This window comes from Hyperoodon ampullatus, assembly GCF_949752795.1.
Source record: "Hyperoodon ampullatus genome assembly, chromosome: 11".
Classification (NCBI taxonomy): Eukaryota; Metazoa; Chordata; class Mammalia; order Artiodactyla; family Ziphiidae; genus Hyperoodon; species Hyperoodon ampullatus.
In genome coordinates this window covers 2,741,131-2,761,479 of record NC_136924.1, presented here as the reverse complement: position 1 = coordinate 2,761,479, position 20,349 = coordinate 2,741,131, and positions in this window count along the sequence as shown.

Below are 20,349 nucleotides of genomic sequence, written 5' to 3'. Positions count from 1 at the left end.
CTTAAGAGGCTGTGTTGTGATGGTCTGCCTCTGCATCTGTCTTTTCCACAAGGCAGTCAACTTCTCCAGGACAGGAGCAATATTTTATTCACTCTCATAGCCCAGGGATCTACTCTAGTACTTGACTCAGCTGTCAGCTGGTAGCATAATTTGCTATTGGGGGTGTGCAAAATCATTTGTTTAGCTGTTCCAGAAAATGAGAATATAAGGATGGGGTCAGAAGAGGGAAAAGGCAACCACTCTGGCTTTAAGCTGTTCAGTGCTTCTGTGAAAACTTCTCTGGAAGGTTCCTGATCCATGAACTTCCCTTTTTCTCATTCTGGAATGGAATTGGAATTCGAACTATTTTCTTACACCTGCTTCTTCAATGGTGTAAAGTGACTCTGAAGGAATGTACCAATTAAGCAAAGAGCAAGCCACTAGAAATAGCTCTGACAGTGTTATTCCAAAAGGGTCTGCATTTGGAAAATGAGTGAAATCTGAACTGATGTTTTCAATGTCTCACAGGGCCATAAAATCAGAGAATGTGGCTAGGGGAAGGCCTGCCGGTGGGGTGTTGTTGATATTTAAAACACTGAATTTTGAAATTTTCAAACATTCCTTTTAGTGGAAGAATTACTGCCCATGGCAGAGTATTGGGTCCCTTCGGTGATTTGTTTAGCTCTCCAGAGCCAGAAGATGCCTTTTGTTTTGGCCCTAGGAATAAGGACCTAAGTGGAAAAAGTCCACTCAAATCCCTCATGATTCCCTCTTCATATCAGAACCCCCAGGATAATCCTCCTGCTCTCATCTTGTTTAAAACCTACCCTCTATCCTTCTAAGGGAAGAAATCAGCAAGCCATGAAACTGAACGAAAGTAACAGAATCTTCCTCCATTCTTCAAAGACTATACCAACAACATGACACGTGGGATGATAAAAGGGCATTTGCACCTGTTATGGGTACACAGGAGAGAAAGCATTTATTCAGGCCTTTCCTTTTTCCTCCATATCTCATAACTTGCAGTTCTTTTCTTTTTTACCATGTGTGTTTTCTTCCTAGAACAAGGCTCAACAAACTTTTTCTGTAAAGGGCCAAATAGTAAATATTTTAGGATTTGTTGGCTATAACAGTCTCTGTTGTAGCTATTCAACTCTGCTATCCTAGTGCAAAAGCAGCCATAGACAATATGTAAATGAATGGGCATAGTGTGTTCCAATGAAATTGTATTTATGGACCTTGAAATTTGAATTTCATATAATTTTTCTGTGTTGTGAAATATTCTTCTTTTAATTTTTTTCATTTAGAAAAGTAAAAACCATCCTTACTTCACAAACCATACAAAAACAGGTGGTAAGCCAGATGAGGCCTGTGGGCTGTAATCTGTTGGTTCCTATAATAGAATGTCAACTGGGATGACAGGATCAGATTTGCATTTTCAGCCAGTGAGCCTGGAATTCAAATGTGCATATGAATCATCTGGGGATTCTGTTAAAATGCAGATTCTGTTGTGAGATTCTGTGTATCTAACCAGCTCCCAGGTGATACTTCGGCAGCAAGGTTTGATCTGTGAATCACACCTCGAGGATCAAGGCTTTCAAAGATCCCAGGTTGGATCCATCCATGGAAGAGAGCCCGGATTGGAGAGCGAGGGTGAGGATGGAGGGGAGGGTAGTCCCATCAGTTAGGAGTCTTTCGGGAGGTTAGCTCAGCAGCCCTTGGTTGCTGGGAGGAAGTGAGAGCTAGGAGAGAGGGAGAAGTTGAAGATGACAACGAGGTTTGTTTGTTTGTTTGTTTGTTTTTTGCGGTACGCGGGCCTCTCACTGTTGTAGCCTCTCCCGTTGTGGAGCACAGGCTCCGGACGCGCAGGCTCAGCGGCCATGGCTCACGGGCCCAGCCGCTCCGCGGCATGTGGGATCTTCCCGGACCGGGGCCCGAACCCGTGTCCCCTGCATCGGCAGGCAGACTCTCAACCACTGCGCCACCAGGGAAGCCCACAACAAGGTTTTGTTGGTTAGTGGTGCCTTAAGCAGAGATCCCAGTGATCCATACAAAACTGGGTACAGAGTAGTGCTAAAGAAGTTTTTGTTGAATAAATGGAAAGGCAGGGAGGAGAGCAGATGGGGTTGGAAGGGATGGGAGAAGGGAAGATAATGACCTCAATCTGGGTATTTGAGTTTGGTTTTGCAGAAACCCAGAGAAGGTAGCAGAAGCAGGTAAGGTTTTGAAGGCAGAATGCTGTGTGACACCTGCTGGCCTGGGAATGGGTTGCTTTCCATTAGCTGAGAGCTAGACCTGGACCAGCAGCACACCTGGCCAGGAACAGCATCAACGGCACTGAACATGTATTTTTCTTAATCACCAAAAAGGGGCTGGAAGCATTTGTCACCTTGCAAGTGATCTCACATAAATGGTTAACTTTATTCTTATTTTACGATAGGACTTTTATGACAAAAGCCATTGAGGGGTCAGAATTTGCTTGCAGACATTTTAAAGCTCTGGCCTAAGAATCGGCTTAGTGTGAAAATTATACCATAAGGCCTGTTGTCTCAGGTTTTACCCTCCCTTATGTCTAATTTAGTTTGTTCTTCTACTGAAGACACCAAGTGTCTTTCATACATCAAAGGAATTGGTTCCTTACATGATAGCATGTAGTGCTTTCTCTGCTGAACAGGTTTTCTTTCCTGGTTTTTTTTTTTAAAAACCCACTTTTACCTTTGTAAACTCTGATGAAAATGGATCTATCTGAATTTTCCGGTGATCTGTTTTGTCATTGGCCAAAAAAAAAAAAAACCTAACATACCCAGTAATATTTAATCAACAACCTCCTAAGACTTCTCTAGTCTCTCCCTCTCTTAATCCATTTTACACACTGTTGCTCAATTAATATTTGTGAAGCATATCCTCTATCTTATTACCTCCTTCAATCAACTTAAATTACTCTCTATGGTTTACAAGTGATGTCCAGACTTTTCAGTCTGCTTTTCAATATCATCTGGTTTCCACCATCTGATTTCCATATACGTTTCTGAAAGATTGCCTATTACTCACTTTCACCCAGCCCACCCAATGACCAAATCAAACTCACTGCCTCCTCCCAGGTCCTGCCTTTTCTTGCCTTTGGGCTATTGAATACGCAGTTCCACCCACCCCTGCTCTCACCACACATCTCTGAACCCTGTGGTCCTTTGAGGTCTAGGTTAGACTTTCCCTTTTCCATGAAGCTTTTCTGATTTCTAAGTTGGAAATAATACTTGTTTTATTTTTTTAATTTCCAAAACTCTTTATTTGTGCATCAAGGTGTAGCAGAAAGGATATGGATCTCTAGAATATAAGACCAACCAGGACTTAGTCCATTTTATTCATTCATTCATTCATTCATTCAGGGCCTTGGCAAGTGCCTAGAGCACAGCAGGTGCTGAATAAATATTTATTGAATGAATACATGAATGAATGAGTGAATAAATGTAGGTATGTGTTTACTTAAATTCAGTGGTGTCATCACATGCAAATGCCTAGGACAACGTAGGTATTCAGTATGTTAGCTTCCTTTCCCTTTATTCTCTTTTTTTAATGGAAGTTATACATTTCAAATATATCTATTGCTATAGTGCCTGGAACCTAGTGGGTGGGAGAGGGAAGAGAAGTAAACCTGCTGAGCATCTACTGTCTGTCAGGGACTGTACTGGGTGCCTTATATTCACTTTCATTTTAATTCTCCACAAGAATTCTAAGGTATGTGTTATTCTTTCCATCTTTTAGGTGGAAAAACTAAAGCTCAGAGAATCTTTTCTAAGGTCACAGATATAAGTGGGCAGAGCTGAATTTTAAAGCCAAGTCTGTCTGACTCCAGAACTAATGCCCTTAGTATCCATTTATACCAGTGTGGGTTATTAGCTAGTAATTTACAAAGCAGGATGCAAAGCCATGTTTACCTAACTTGAAAAATCCGTTCTCGCCACTGTATCGTGATGCCTCTCACTGCGCCGTTAGATAGCAAGTGCTTGATGAATGAATTTTAAATTAATTAATTAATTTAAAAATAAATCAGTGAATTACTAATGGAAAAAAACTGATGAATTATAGAACTAATATACTAAGAATAAGTCACTTTCCTACGAGAGAGGTTGGAATCATGCCACTTGGCACAGAAAAACCAACTGCTTTCGCTCAAAGAACAAGATTAGCTGCACAATGGAAATAAGCCCCAATTGACAAATGGCCTCGTGCTGCCGTGGTGCGAGCGAGAAGTTCTGCCACCATCACTGAAACCTACACTCTTAATTACAATGCCTGCCATGCCGTTTTAGAGTCTCTAGTCTATGACTGCAGGCCTGAAAAAGCAGCAGCCAAAACCTTGTTGTTTTGAGCTGTCATCCGTAGCAGATCCCAGACCATGTGTAATGCCAGCTCCAGTGGAAAGTTTGAAGTCAAGAGCCTCTCTGAGCCCCTGCTTCAGGCTATTCAAATCGCAAAATTAACCAAGTTAGCGGCAGAGTTCAGATGAGATCTGAAAAGTCTGGACATCACTTGTAAACCATAGAGAGTAACCAAGTTCAGATGAGAACTTTTTAAGTTATTCACGAGCCGTCAATGTGAGTTATCACACTATGAAAGATAAATAACGAAGTGAGTCTGCCGTCAAAAGGATCTTCTGAAGTCTTTTTTAAAAAAATATTTATTTATTTATTTTTCGCTGCGTTGGGTCTTGGTTGCTGCGCGTGGGCTTTCTCTAGTTGCGGCGAGCAGGGGCTACTCTTCATTGCAGTGTGCGGGCTTCTCATTGCAGTGGCTTCTTTTGTTGTGGAGCACGGGCTCTAGGCATGTGGGCTTCAGTAGTTGTGGCACGTGGGCTCAGTAGTTGTGGCTTGCAGGCTCTAGAGCACAGGCTCAGTAGTTGTGGCGCACGGGCTTAGTTGCTCTGCTGCTGTGGCATCTTCCCGGACCAGGGTTTGAACCCGTGTCCCCTGCATCGGCAGGCGGATCTTCTGAAATCTTGGAGGCTGTGTCCTACTCAATCTGTGACCTTGGAAAGTTGTTTAACCTAAGGCTCAGCTGTCAAATAGGGGCAACAGTGAGTGCCTTATCAGTTGGTTTTAAGGATTAAGTAAAAAGGAAAAAAAAAAGGCATATGTAGCATTTAGCACCATGCTCAGTAAGGGTTTTAGTTAGTAATATTAATTCGTAATTAATTAGCAACATTATTTTACATTGACCACCCTACTTTCAGCACATGTGGGAATTTCTCCCATAGTGACACAGACTGAAAGCTGAACCAAATGACTTGAAATTAATCGGGCTTTTGAAAAGACTCCGATGTATATTTTATTTGCAGGAACTAGTATCCTGAAAGCCTCCCTCAGGTGTGTGCAGCCATTCTCAGATACTTGAGTGAGACCTCAGAACCTCTTTCAGGTACTTGTAGCATATTGTCTATGAGTTATGATTGACTTTGATCTGATTTGTATAGGAATAAATTCTGATTTTCATCATTAATATGATAATACTAAAAGCTACCTTTTATCAGACCCTGGGAAGTGTTTGATATGTATTATCTAACTTAATTCTAACAACGTATCTGCAGGGTAAGGATTATCCTTCTCACTTGCAGATGTACCACTTGGATTTAAATGAGTTTATGTAATTTGTTGCCCAGCATCCTGGACAGCAAGTGGCTGAGCTGTGATTTAAGCCTAGATGTGCCTGAGTCCAAAGTGTGTGTTCTTTCCGTTGAACTACACAGCCGTGGCGCTCTTAAACACATGGTCACTGTGCCACATACTTGTCTCTGATAGATATTGAGTGGCGTACCAGTGTAAACCCCTCTGCTAGGGGCTGGTGGTACAAGAATGAACAAAACATGGTTCCTTAAGGATTTAAGAGTTCAGAAGAAAACAGAAATGAATACGTGGGACTTACAATGTGAAAAGGGTCTGACTGCTGTGTAATTGGGAGGGTCTGGATTAGGTAAGACATTGGAGGAGGTGTTGCCTTAGGTGAATTCTGAAGAATGAGCAGCCATGAGTCAAGTAATGGGTGGGGCAGAGGCGGGAGAGAAAGATGTCCTAGGGAAAAGGCACAGCATATGGGAAGATCTGCAAGGAGAGAGATAGAGGAATATGTGGGGACCTGCAAGCAATTCAGTATGTTTGGGGCATGTAGAGAGGAGAGAGTGGAGAGCGTGCAGCTTTGGGGTGAAGGTAAGGAAGTTAGGCTTTATCATAGTGGATATTTATATTGATTAAGGATGGGACTGAATTTAGAGAGGGACAAGGGAGCTAGAGAGAAGTAGAAGTCATGGACCAGGGAGGCCAGGCTGGATGGAAAGGCAGAGGAGTCTGGTGGAGGCCGATAATTTGAAACTGGTTCAGAAGAGACTGGCACATACCTTGCCAGACTTCTCATTGTCCCATGTGTCACGTCCTGACCTGCAGTGGATATGAAAGTGTAGAATCAAAAATTAGACATTGGGGACTTCCTGGTGGTGCAGTGGTTAAGAATCTGCCTGCCAGTTCAGGGGACACGGGTTCTATCCCTGGTCCAGGAAGATCACACATGCTGTGGAGCAACTAAGCCCGTGTGCCACAATTACTGATCCTGCTCTCTAGAGCCCGCGAGTTACAACTACTGAGCCCGCGTGCCACAACTACTGAAGCCCGCGCACCTAGAGCCTGTGTTCCACAACAAGAGAGGCCACCACAATGAGAAGCCTGTGCACCTCAACAAAGTGTAGCCCCCGATTGCTACAACTAGAGAAAGCCTGCGCGCAGCAACGAAGACCCAACGCAACCAAAAATAAATAAATAAGTAAATAAATAAATTTATAAATTTATTAAAAAAAATTGGACATCGTTCACTGGCTTATTATATTTCTCTCTCCATCCAGTCTGAACCAAGGACTTACAAGAACAGTTTCTGAACCCTGTTTATTCAGAATCTTCTCCACCCATTTTTCTCAAGAGTTAGTCATTGCCAGAAACTGTGGAGTTGTGCTTACTTCAGCAGCACATACACTAAAATTTAAACCGTGGAGCTGAGCCAGCATGAATCCTGACAGTATGAGTGAGGTTGGAACACCTGAGTCACGTAAGGTCCAGAGGGCAGGTAGGCAACCAGGATATCTCTGTGTTAGCCAGGGCATCTTGACAAGACAAGAGCTGAATGAAGAGTCACTTTTCCTTCAGAGGCATATGGTATTTATATGGGGAGGACAATGCCCAAGGATTCACTAGAACTTTAGGGAGAGCACTGAAGTTTTGGTTACAGATAAAGGGGAATTACTTGGTGCTGCCATATCTTCTAGGGCAGCAAGGGACAGCTTCACAAAAGGTCGTCTTTTGCCAATAAAAGCAAAATACAACACAACAAAGGACCCACAAACGATAAGCTAAAGGGAACGCTGTGAGTCCAACTTGTGTTTTTACTCCTCATAACTCATTGTTAATATTGTGTTCCTGTACTTACCGGATGTGGTAATTTGGAGCTTGGTTGACTTAGTTATGCCTGTTGCATTTGTATAGGTAGCACTTATATTGTGCGCAATGCAGTTCTGACGACTTTCTATGTAACTCATTTAGTTCTTTTATAATCCTATGAGCTAGGTACTGTTATTATCATCACCTCCAGTTGGCTGATGAAGAAACTGATGCAGAATAATATGCCTATTTAGTAGAGTTGAATTTTGAACCCAGGAAGTCTGGCTCCAGAGCCTGTGCTTGAAACCTGGAGTTCCTAAGTTTTTAATGTGAAGAAGGAATACTAGGGAAGTGTGTTAAAATGCAGAATCCCAGGCTGCACTCTTGGAGATTCTGATTTAATATGTCCAGGAGGGGCCTGGGTATTTGCATATTTAACAAGTGCTCCATATGCTTATGATGGGGGTGCTCCTCAGACCATACTTAGAGAAACACTGCTCTAAATCAAACAATAGCCTGTCTCTTGCTGCTGTTGTTGAGACTCTGCTTGTCCTCTGATGTTTCCTACTATCCCAATATACTATTAAATGCAAAGAAGAAAATCATGTGAAAATAATGGCATTTTGAGGATTATCTATGTATCCATCCGTCTATAATTTATCTATATATCTTACAGCATTGGTTCTGTCTACATATATAAATCAGTTTGAATGAAACTAGTTTCAAATCAAGTTTTAAAAATTCTGTATGATACCAAGTACCTTTTTGGGCTAAATTTTTAGCCGTTTGTTTCTATGTCCCATAGTCCCATTCAGAAATAAATTTGTGATGCCTCCAAGAGGAGAAAATCCTCTGTACTTTTTTACCGGATGCTTTTGTGATCAAAAGGTGTCATTCTTCTATAGTTCCAGTGTTGCAGTCAGAACTAATGTTTGCTGTTAGTCATTTTATTATGACCTTTTAATGCGTGGAGCTGTGTTTTGAGAATGTGATCTGACCTATAGCATCTTTCCATTAATTCAAGAATGTCTCGTGTTTCTTCTGAGTTTTACTCTACTTCTGTTAACTCTCTGTCATAAGTTTTACACAATTGTGATAAAAGACGTGGTGTCAGAGTAGAGTGAATATTGAAGTCAGTGCAGAACTAATCAGTTGAAAGACACTATTTGGAATCTCATTTTTCTACCTGAAATAGGTAAGGTGTTATCTGTTTTTCAGTCTTACTTTTATCTAAATGTGGGTACTTAGAAGGCACATGTTTTTATTTTTTTATATTCTTTTAAAAAACTTTATATTGGAATATAGTTGACTTACAATGTTGTGTTAGTTTTAGGTGTACAGCAAAGTGATTTAGTTATACATGTACATGTATCTATTCTTTTTCAGATTCTTTTCCCATATAGGTTATTACAGAATATTGAATAGAGTTCCCTGTGCTATACAGTAGGTCCTTATTATCTATTTTATATATAGTAGTGTGTCTATGTTAATCCCAACCTCCTAATTTATCCATCCCAGAAGGCACATGTTTCTAGGTTAACACTAAAATTCACATCCACTTGACAAAAAAAAAAATTTAATCAGAAAATCACCACCAGTTACAGTTGAGCCCTCTAAAGTGATAAAGGTCCTGGACAGTCTTGTCCTCTCCCTTAAGGTTGATGCCCTTTGACCTATAATGGAGGGCAGCTTTGCTGGAACAACTCCTGCCCACCTCTTTAACTGAGTAAGAGAAATGATGTAAGAGACGAGAGGTTTGGCTTGGAAAAAAATGGGAGAAGGGCATGAGATTAGCTAGAGACTAGAGCAAAGGCACCTTAACAAGGGCAGGAAAGGCTCAGACTGCTCAGTGCACCAAAGGAAGCTGCAGTTAGAGAGTGAGAAGAAAAGGGAGGAGCTTTAAATGAATGAAATGTGAATTGCTTTCCACAGTCTCCTTTTATTCTCCAGTGAGCTCACAATCCCATGGCCTCACAGTCTCTCCTCAGAAGCAGCTTTTTCTCTGTCTTTCTCTATGTGACCCTGTTCCAGAAACTTGTGCACCTCTGGGTCTAAACATTGTAGAAGGGCCAGTCAGTTTCTCCCATTTTCCTACTGAAGCTTTGTTCTGTCTAGGTAGCCAGGGTAGATCTAACCTAACTCATAAACTTTCCTGTAAGGACACTATTATTTTTTGTTTGTTTCTCCTCCTCATATTGAGGGTGTGTGGTAGAAGTAAATAATTTTCAAAAAGAAATAATTGACTTTTGCTTCTGGTCAAGATAGAGAAACTGGGACCAAGTTTACCCTTCACCCTGAAACAATGAGGGAAAACAAAAAGGAACAATATATGAAACGAAGGTTATTAAGACATTGGAGATGAGGCAAATTAAGGAAAGTGATACCTGCAAGGTGGGGATCAAACAAGGTAAGCTCTAAAATTGCCCCAGCGGGCTTCCCTGGTGGCGCAGTGGTTGAGAGTCCGCCTGCCGATGCAGGAGACACGGGTTCGTGCCCCGGTCCGGGAAGATCCCACGTGCCGCGGAGCGGCTGGGCCCGTGAGCCATGGCCGCTGAGCCTGTGCGTCCAGAGCCTGTGCTCTGCAACGGGAGAGGCCACAGCAGTGAGGGGCCCGCGTACCGCAAAAAAAATAAATAAAATCAATCAATCAATCAATCAATCAATAAAATTGCCCCAACTTACTGCTCTGAATGAGGTGTCAGGTTGCTGTGTAGGGAGGGGGAACCCAGGTTGGTCCAGTGGACCCCGTGAGTTGGGGAGATGGAACTGACAGGCCGGAGAGACAAAGGCAGAGTTCTGGAGAGGAGAAACTGCAAAGGAAAGAAGCTCAGAGGCCCACAGAGCTTTAAGTTGTAAGCAGAATGTTGATGAGCACATGTGTGTGAGAAAACTGCTCTTGGCTGTGGAAAGAACTTCCAAAAAGATTAGGAAGAAATTTCCAGGAGCTCACATAGGACTGGGAATAGGACTGTTCCCATCAGCCAGATTGGAAAACATAATTCACGGCACATTGGATAGAGTACTCAGAAAGATTTTGCCTCAGTGGTGGGGAATAATTAACCCAAGACTAAATGTGCTGCTCTAGTCTTGCCCAATAAATCTCAAAAATATGACTTGAAAGTATCAAATTGTTTTCAAGTAATGTAACTGTGTCTCAGAACAAAACTCAAAGATATTTATAAGAATGCAAAAATATCCAGCACACACCACAGGAAAATTCAAAATGTGTGGCATCTATTAAGAAGTTACTAGGCATGCAAAGAAGTGGGAAGATATGACCCATAATGAAGACAGCAAAATAGAATTGGCCTAGATATTAGAATTAGCAGACAAGGACATTAAAACAGTTATTATAATTGTATTTCATAGTCCAAGAGCTAGAGGAAAGACTATTTCATAGTCCAAGAGCTAGAGGAAAGCTGGAAGATAAAAAAAGGCCCAAATTGAATTTGCATAGGTGAAAACTATGTCTCAGATGAAAAACACACTGTAGTGGGATTAGCAGTAGATTAGATACTGCAAAAGAAAAGACTAGTGAACTGGAAGACATTGCAATAGAAAGTGTCCAAAATGAAAGATAAAGACAAAAAGGAATAAAAAGTAAATAAAGCATCAGTGAACCATCATTTACCTATTAGAACAGCTAAAATTTAAAAAATTGAGTATGCTGAATGTTGGCAGTTTCTTAAAGAACTGTATGATCCAGTGATTCCACTCCCAGGTATTTGCCCAAGAGAAATGAAGCCTTGTTCATAAATGTTCATAGAAGCTTTATCTGTAATAGCCCAAACTGGAAACAACCCAAATGTCCATCAACAAATGAATGGATAATAAATTGATCCATTTTATGGTATATCCTAAAATAAACACTACTTATTAATAAAAAAAGAAGCTAGAGAAAAATATAGTGCATACTATATGATCCCATTTATTTAAAATTCTAGAAAATGCAAAGTAAACTATAGTGACAGTAAGCAGATCAGTGATTGCCTGAGTCCAGGACAAAGGGCGGCAGGTAAGGGTGATAGTGAAGGATTAAATAGGGGCATAGGAAACTTTTGAGGGTAATGGATATACTCATTTTCTTGGTTGTATTGATGGCTTTTGGGTGTATATGTGTATCAAAATTTAACAAATTGTACACTTTAAATATATGTCATTTATTGCAGGTCAGTTATACATATAATAAAGCTATTTTAAAAAATCACTTTTTCCAAACTATGAACCATAAACCTTATAGGAGACTCTAGAATCACTTAAAAATAAGATAAAGTGGGAAATTATTTGTTCTTAAATAATTGGTAAGAGAGGCCTTTCCTTCAAATCAAAACTCATTCTCTGGATTCTGGACCTTGGAGAGCTGAGAAGAGGCCAGAGACATGGTCTCTAGGCTGTGCCAGCTTAAGCTGCCCACTAGGTCAGTACCCAGGAGAAAATCTCAGGGCCATCTTAAAGGGGATAGAGTGTACAGAACTGAGCAAACGTGCCAAGAGTGGGGAGATGACAGAATAGAGAAGAAATGGAGAGGGTTGTGATCCCGAGAAGAACATCAGTCTGGAAGCCACGTGGGCAGGGCTAGAATATAGTCTGAAGGTCAGTGAGAGGAAATCAAGGGGACGAACAGGATTAAACAGAGGTGAAAAGAGGCAAATGCAGGCACAGGCCAAAGTGGGAGCTTCTGGTGAGTCACCCCTTTGGACTTCCTCTGGTCAATGTTTAATGAGTTTTGCAGTGTGAGGCAAAGCCTAGAAGCAAAAGAAATGCACTCACTCAACTGTTGTAAGACATTACATAATTAATAGAAATCATTTTCTTGCATAGGTTATGGCAACATACAGGCTGAAACTCTTGATTAATGCAGTAGGAAAGAAAAGGAATCTAAAATTTGTTTATTTAAATGTCAGTGGAAGAAGGTGTTCAGAAAGTGTGTTTTCAGGACTACCACAGGGTTCCATTAAGGAATTTCCATTGGTCTGGGCTATGAAATAGAAGAATTTTTAGTCTGTATATGCCAGCTGGCACTCGGCAAAGGTGTGCAGTTAGGTGTGATAGTTTATTAGTAATGCTTTATATTTGTGTAGTATTTTAGAATTCATAAAATTCTTTCACATATGTTTTATCTTGCTCATGTAGGGATTCCATTTTTTATTAGAATGATTAATTACTACACTGATAAAGATTAGTTATTAATATATACCAAATAATTTATGAAGTAAATTTCAGGGTGGGCAAAATAACAAGAAAGATTCATTGTGGGCCATTAACTAGGTCTAGAAATCATCAAATTAGAAATTATTGAGCCTGCACTGTCCAATATAGCAACCACTGGTCATGTGTTTTTTTTTAATTTAAAATGATTAAAATTAAATAAAATTAAAAATTCATTCCTCAGTCATAGTACCCACATTTCATATGCTGCTCAATATGGCTAGTGGCTACAGACATAGTACCCACATTTCATATGCTGCTCAATATGGCTAGTGGCTACCATCTTGGATAGCACATTTCCTTCTCTGCAGAAAGTTCTATTGGACAGTACTGATCTAGACAAATTCCCTCCTGTTTTCAGTGGCTGAAAACACATTTATTATCTTGAGTTTAATTTTAGGGTTGAGGAATTTGAGGCCCAGAGAGGTTAAATGATTTACACAAAGTCACACAAGATGAGCCTGAAAATGAACCCAGATCTCCTAACTTCTGTGCAAGTGATCATTTCAGTACCCAAATTTTAACTTGTATCGTTACCAAATAGGGTCCTGTTGCTCGTTGCTTAAAAAATCAAAACTCAGAAATGTTGATAGACTGGAAAGTCACCTTTAATCAGAATGCCAGCAATCTGGGGAGATGGTGGACTCAGCGTCCCCCCAAAACCACCTCCCAAGATTCCACTCGGCCATGAAAGTTTTGAAGGGAAGAGGGAAGTAATCTCAGTTAATCACTGAGATGGGGGGTCAGAGTCGTTGCCATCCCCCACTGCATGCAGGCTGGTATGATCTTCCGCTAGATGTTATCTTGTTCGCACAGTTTGGTCGCACAATTTGTTCAGGAGATTACTGAAGGGGAAGCTAGGGAACAGACCTGGTCATTTCTTACTTACCTATTCTTCATTTCTACTTCTTTGATTCTTTCATTTCTTCTTCTTGTCAGAAAGAACCGACAAGTTAGGCAAGATATTGTGTGATTAAAAGATTTGAAAGGTGTGCTTGGGCCGGAGATGAGTAGAGCGTGGGGCTGCCTGGTTTAAAAGTTAGTTATGATACAGCTTTGCTACAGTGACAAAGGGGCTTCATGCTGAGGGCGGTTTCCTGCAAAGAGCTACTTACAGTATGTCTGCTCATAAATAAGAGAGGGTTGGATATATTCAAACTGGCAAGTAATCCAGCAATCATTTAATTTTTTATTTGTATTCTACACTTATATTTGAAGTTAGGCAGAGCTAAAGTCCAGAAGTTTTACTTCAAACAGAGCAATGATGTCACACTATGAAGACATGGTCTGGAGGAGCTTGGGAGCATTCCAGGTTCTCTGCTCTGTCAATCTACTGTACTGTACTCCATGCTGGGACCAGATAGTTTGTTCTTAGGTTAACAGCAAAATAGGCAGAGCTGCCCCCTCTCAAGACACGCCTGGAGCGCCAGGTGGTAAAGGGCCTGGATTTTCAAAGGTTGCTCAGCAGGGCTTTGAAAATTAAAGAGAGCCCAGATGAGATGTGGGGAAAGCATGCTATTACATTTGAGAAGGTGCAGCCTTTCACCTGGGTGAATTCTTGATGAAATAGCAAAGCGAGTCGTTAAACAGTAGGCTGTCGATGAAGTTGAGACCCAGATTTTCCTTGGATCAGCTGCAATGCCAATAATTTAACCACCCGAAGAAACCATGGGTGGACCCTTGGTAAACCCTTGGACCCGTTTTTATTATAGTCTTAAAAACCCTTTTTCTTTTTTGAGGGGGGTACTTTCCTGGTGGTCCAGTGGTTAAGAATCCGTCTTGCAATGCAGGGGGTGCCAGTTGGATCCCTGGTCAGGGAACTAAGATCCCACATGCCGCGGGGCAACTAAGTCTACACGCCTCAACTACTGAGCATGTGAGCCACAACTAGAGAGCCCACATGCTGCAACTACAGAGCCCACATGCTCTGGAGCCCACACACCACAACTAGAGAGAAGACTGCGCACTGCAACAAAGAGCCCGCACGCCGCAATGAAAGATCCTGCGTGCCGCAACTAAGACCTTATGCACCCAATAAATAAATAAATTAGGGGGGGAAGAAAAAGAAACCTTTTTAAATTTTCTTCCTGAAAATAGGTAAAGAAAGGAGTAGATGTGTATTGAAGAGGTCCTGATGAAATTCAAGGGCACTTAAAAAAAAAACAACCCATTATGCAGGGTCATTTGGGAAGGTCAATGCTCTATAGCCCCTTTATTGGCCTCAGGGAAAAATGATCACTTCCACATTTGAATTTTGGTAAAAGTTGTTTTTCCTGGACCACTGTTAAATTTCATCCAGCTTTTGGCAGGAATTGCCTTCCTGGACCCTGCTGGAGTGCTGGCTGACATGTTACCTCTTCCACGGAGCAACAACTGTTCTATCAAATTCTGGGAGAGCAGCCTATTTTTGTTACCAGACGCTAGAGGATGCGTGACATGTCATTAACCTTCAAAACTGGCTCTACACATGAGTATTGTCAACAGATGGTGACTCTGATTCTCCCTCTCTCCTCTCCCTGCCTTCTTCCCTCATCTCCATGATATCTTCTGGCACAGAATGCTCATTGGTTTCAAAGGGAAGTTTGTGTGTGTGTGAAACAGACATTGTGGAATGTGGAACAGGGACTGGAGCAAGGTTTCTTATATTTATAATGGAGGATTATAGAAATCAAATGGCAGAATAAACCACCAATACTGTTCATATGCAAAGACAGGCCAATAGCGATGAAATGAACACCTCTACTGAGCGTCAGGCTGTTGAGTACCAGGGAAGATGGCGGGGGCGCTGGATGGGAGAACTGAAGGCCAGCACTGGGCCTAGATTTAGGTCTAACCATTTAACTTCCAAAGCTCTCATTTTGCCTTTTTCATTTTTATCAGTGGAAATCAATAGTGATTAGGACATTAATGATCAACCAACCCAAAACATATCCTTGAAAAGAGGAAGTTAATTGATTCATTCAGCAAATGTGTATAGCATGTTTGCAATATACCAAGCACTGTGCTAGGCTCTAGTGATAAAACAAGAAAGAAACCAAAGTGCCTGTCTGGAGGAGGAAGACCAGTAAACAGAGAGGGCTATAATATAGCTCTAATAACTTCCCATGGAAATACAGATGAGGAAGGCAGAAGGCTACAACTAATGACACAAGGGTGCCATGGGGTGCAGTTCCACAGGGCATTAAAAAAAATGTGGTAAATGTATCACATCTTCCCAAAGCATCCATTTTATCTCACTGGAAATTTAAACTCTCTTAAAATAAAACATGGGTTAAAAAGTAGAAATAAATTTTCAAATAAATTTCTTTCATTTAGCCCAGTTACTGGTTCATTCTCTATTCTCCTAATGAAGACTTTTAGGGAAAAAAAATTTGAGATCATGGGCCTAGGACATGATTATCAGCTTTTTGTACAGGAGTCACTGAAGCCCTATAAGCCCTTTAGTGCCACTTTGCCCTCAGGGTTAGAGGTATCCAGCATCACACTCTTTTACATTCATATAACACTAAAAGTGCATTTAAAAAGTGCATTCAGTGGATTTTGCAAATCCCATTAAACCAGTGTGCCATACCCACACTGGTAAGAGATGAGGAAAGTGAAGCTCTGTAAGATTAATTCAAGAGTAATTCACTTCAGTGACTTTTTTCAAAGTCACAGGGCTGTAAAGTGACAGAACCAGACTTCATCTTGGGTTTTCTGACACCAAATCTATTATTCTTTCTGCTAAATCATACTGCCTCTCTTTGCAATAATTAAAAACAGGAAGACCTAGGTCAAGGAGCTCTAGCCTTTTTGTGGCTCATATCCATTTCCTTGCTATATCACTTTGTGAATGGGGAGTGAAAGGAGGAGGAGTAGACCTTGGGTGATGCTAAAATGAGGGTCTTGAGAGCCTGGGTGAGACGGAACACCCCGCTTAACATCCGGGAACGCTTAGGAAAAACAGCATGAAAGGTAATGATGGGGGAGCTTGGTTAAGTAGGGAGTGTAGTGCTGACAGTTTAGGGATCTATCATGAAAGATTTCAAGATCTGTTGCTAGATTTTGAATCACTGGTTAGGTGACCTTGATGCACATTTTAGTCCTTGTCCTCCTGTTAATGCCTCATGACCTTGGGCTTGCTGTTTTGATTTTTCCATTCATCAAAACTGAAGTACAGTACTATCTAAACTAGCTAACACTGGTGAAACTTTGGAAGGATATTTCATCAGGAAACTGTTTAAGATTCGCATCTTAAATTAGGTTATCTGAAAGTATCATGAGCCACACTGATGCTTATTAAAAAACAAATGAGGCTAAGATACATATTATCAATACCTGGCAATTTCTGAATTGCTTAAATATTTCACATGTATCTCTGTCAACAGATTAAACAAGGCATTTGCTTATAATAATTGCAGATTGATTAAGATCATAAACTCTTATGATTTAAGATTTAAATTTTTAAGGCTGACACTGAGAAGTGATGAACTAAAGGAAGCCACAGTATGCCTGCCAATGATTGTTGGCAGGAAATGGGATGACTCATCCTGAACATGTGCTTTCATTGTCTGGGACAATGGGGCATGATAAAAATGTTCAACTTCTTGAATATTGTGGACATTTTTGTCATTCAGTTTGTAGGAGACTGTTGAAATGCAACCACAGACTAATAAGAATGCCAAAGTGCCCCAATGTTTTTGTGTTAGAAAACTGATGATAAACATTGGGAAAAAGACATGGATTGTTTCAAAATAGTCAACAGATGTGCTATGGACTAAAAGAGACTATGTGTGATGGGTCCCAGCAAAGTAGAGGTGGAGAAATTCCAGAATTTAGGAAGGAAGTGTAACATTGCTAATGGAAGGCATGACCCATAACCAAGAGGGAGGGAGTAGGGTTAGTTGCCGGGGAGAAGTGAACAAATGTGTTTTGGCTGCAGGAGAATGGGAACATTCGTGAAGGTCTTCCTAATGCAGCTCTGATAGGATATCATCTCCTGTCTGGGGTCTCATTCTGTAAAAATATCTGACAGATATAGAGGAAAAAAGGTATTAACTTGGTTTAACCTCCATGGACTGGTCCAGAGTTACTGGGAAACTTACAAGGACTTGGAGGCGTGTGTGGGGACAGGGCAGTTTATGGGGAATCTCTGTACCTTCCAAAATGTTGCTGCAGATATAAAACTGCACTAAAAAATTGCCTATTAAAAAAAAACAACAAAAAAAGAAAAAGACTGAGAGTTGTTGACCAAGTCTGATCGAGGCCATGCTGGTTTGGCGAAAGGATAGTAACTGAAGCTCAGGTTTTATTCTTAACTGGTTCTATAACCTGAAGTAAGTTTGCTTTCTGGGCTTGTCTTTCTATATCTATTAACGAGAAAGTTCCCTAGATTATCTTCAAAGTCTTTTCCAGCTGGAAAATGCTGTGATTCATGTGAGGAGAAATATCTGTGTACACACAACCGTCTCAGAAGGAAGCACAGTTTTGCCAACAGATAAACACCTTGAGTCATTTTGCCATTTCCCCAGGAAAATCTACCCTCTGTTATTATAGGTGTGCACCAACAGGTGTGCTGTTGATGGGTGGGGCACGAACTGAAGGGCATGATTATTGTGAGTGGGGAAAGGGGCTATAGATGAAGAGGATTAGTCATGAAAGTTGTGCCGGGGATCACTTTTCACTGAAACCTTAGCCATACTGTCCACAGGGAGATCCTAGATTTGCATTTTCTCATTCGATTTGCAGCCCAGAAAGCGTTTGTTCAGTTGGGCCCCGCTTTATAAAAAGTGTGCTACACACGTCCAGAACTGTAAAAGGAAAACACAAGAGGTGGGTAACCGGAGTCTTGTGGTTTGTTCCACAGTGGAGTGGATGTTATGTATTCTCCCATAGTCTGCAGAGATGCAGGCAGACGATGCCCTTGAAGGCAAGCTCGCCTTTTCCTGCATACACACCGCAGTGAATATTGCAGGAACATGATGCAGTGTAAAGTAATGCTAAAGCCAAAGGAGCCTTGTGTAAACAAATCCTTGCAGAGATCTTGGACGATCTCTAAATACTCTCCCGATTCATTCACTCAAACATTAGAGCATCTGTTTGTGAGCCAGAGAGTTTTTCATTTGGAATCATGACGCTCTGCAGGCAGTAACACGGAAGAAAGTCTTTTTATCTCAGCTTTCAAAAAGCTCCATTAGGCAGATCCGTTTTCTTCTTTTCCAAACAGACCCCTGATTCTTTGGGAGGAGGTAGGTTCTTGACAAGTGCTCTTCCCAGTGGCACTGCATTGTAATTCAACCCCCAGTAACTTGACCAGCTTTTGACGTTATCGGGTTGGAAGAGTGGGGCACTCCAGCCTGAGGCTCTGGCCACACGGTGACTGTTAAGAGCAGAGCCCTGCTGCAGCCTCTCTGTGGGTCCTCACCTCCCAATGGCTCATTTCAATTTTTATGTTAGAGCTGCATGTACAGACCTATCAGATAGCAAAAGAAACAGATGTTGGTTCCTTGACTCAAAGCTCTAAGGTTTCAGAATATATGAAAACTGGTATTTATGTGGCATTTATCTCACAGCTCCTGGGATGCTTTTGATTTCAGATTATTTTTCTTGGTCTTCAATATTGAAAATGTGCTTTATTATATCAGTGGTTCTCAAACTTCAATGGACATTACAGTCATCCGAGGGTGCTTATTAAAAATGAAGATTCACATGCCCTTTGCCCAGAGATTCTGATTCAAAACATCTGAGGTAGGGCCAGACATTTTTATTTGATGCTTAAATCTTTTTATTGAGTTGTCAGATACCCACGGTAAAGTGCTCTCAAGTTCACAGTTCAATGAAGTTTTAAAAGACTTCATAGTTTTCGAGCCGTTTTAGGTTTACAACAAAATTGAGAGGGACGGATAGAGATTCCCCTTATTCCTCCTGTCCCAACACACGCCTCCCGTATCACCAACATCGTTCACCAGAATGGTACATGTTTTACCAAGGTTGAGCTCACATCGACACATCATAATCACCCAAAGTTTATAGGTTACCTCAGAGTTCACTCTTGGTGGTATACATTCTATGGGTTTGAACAAATGTATAATGACATATATCCGTCATTCTAATATTATACAGAGTATTTCCACTGCAGTAAAAATCCTCTCTGCTCTGCCTGTTCATCTCTCCAACCCCCCAACCCCTGATCTTTTGTCTCCATAGTTTTACGTTTTCCAGAATGTCATATAGTTGGAATCATATAGTATGTAGCCTTTTCAGATTGGCTTTTTTCAATTAGTAATATACACTTAAGACTCCTCCATTACTACATAGCTTGATGGCTCATTTCTTTTTAGCACTGAATAATATTCCGTTGTCTGGGTGTAGGAAAGTTTATTCATCCATTCACCTACTGAAGGACATCTTGGTTGCTTCCAAGGTTTGGCAGCTATGAATAAAGCTGCCATAAATATCCATGTGCAGGTTTTTGTGTAAACGTAAGTTTTCAATTCTTTTGAATAAATGCCTAGGTTCTTGATTGCTGGAACATATGGTAAGATTATGTTTAGTTTTATGAGAACCACCAAACTGTCTTCCAGCGTGGCTGTACTATTCTGTATTTCTACCAGCAATGAATGAGAGCTCCGTCGCTCCCCACCCTTGCCAGCATTTAGTGTTGTCAGTGTTCTGGATTTTGACCATTCTGACTGGTGTGTAGTGATATCTCACTGTTGCTTTAATTTGCATTTCTCTGATGACAAATGATGTGGAGCATCTTTTCATA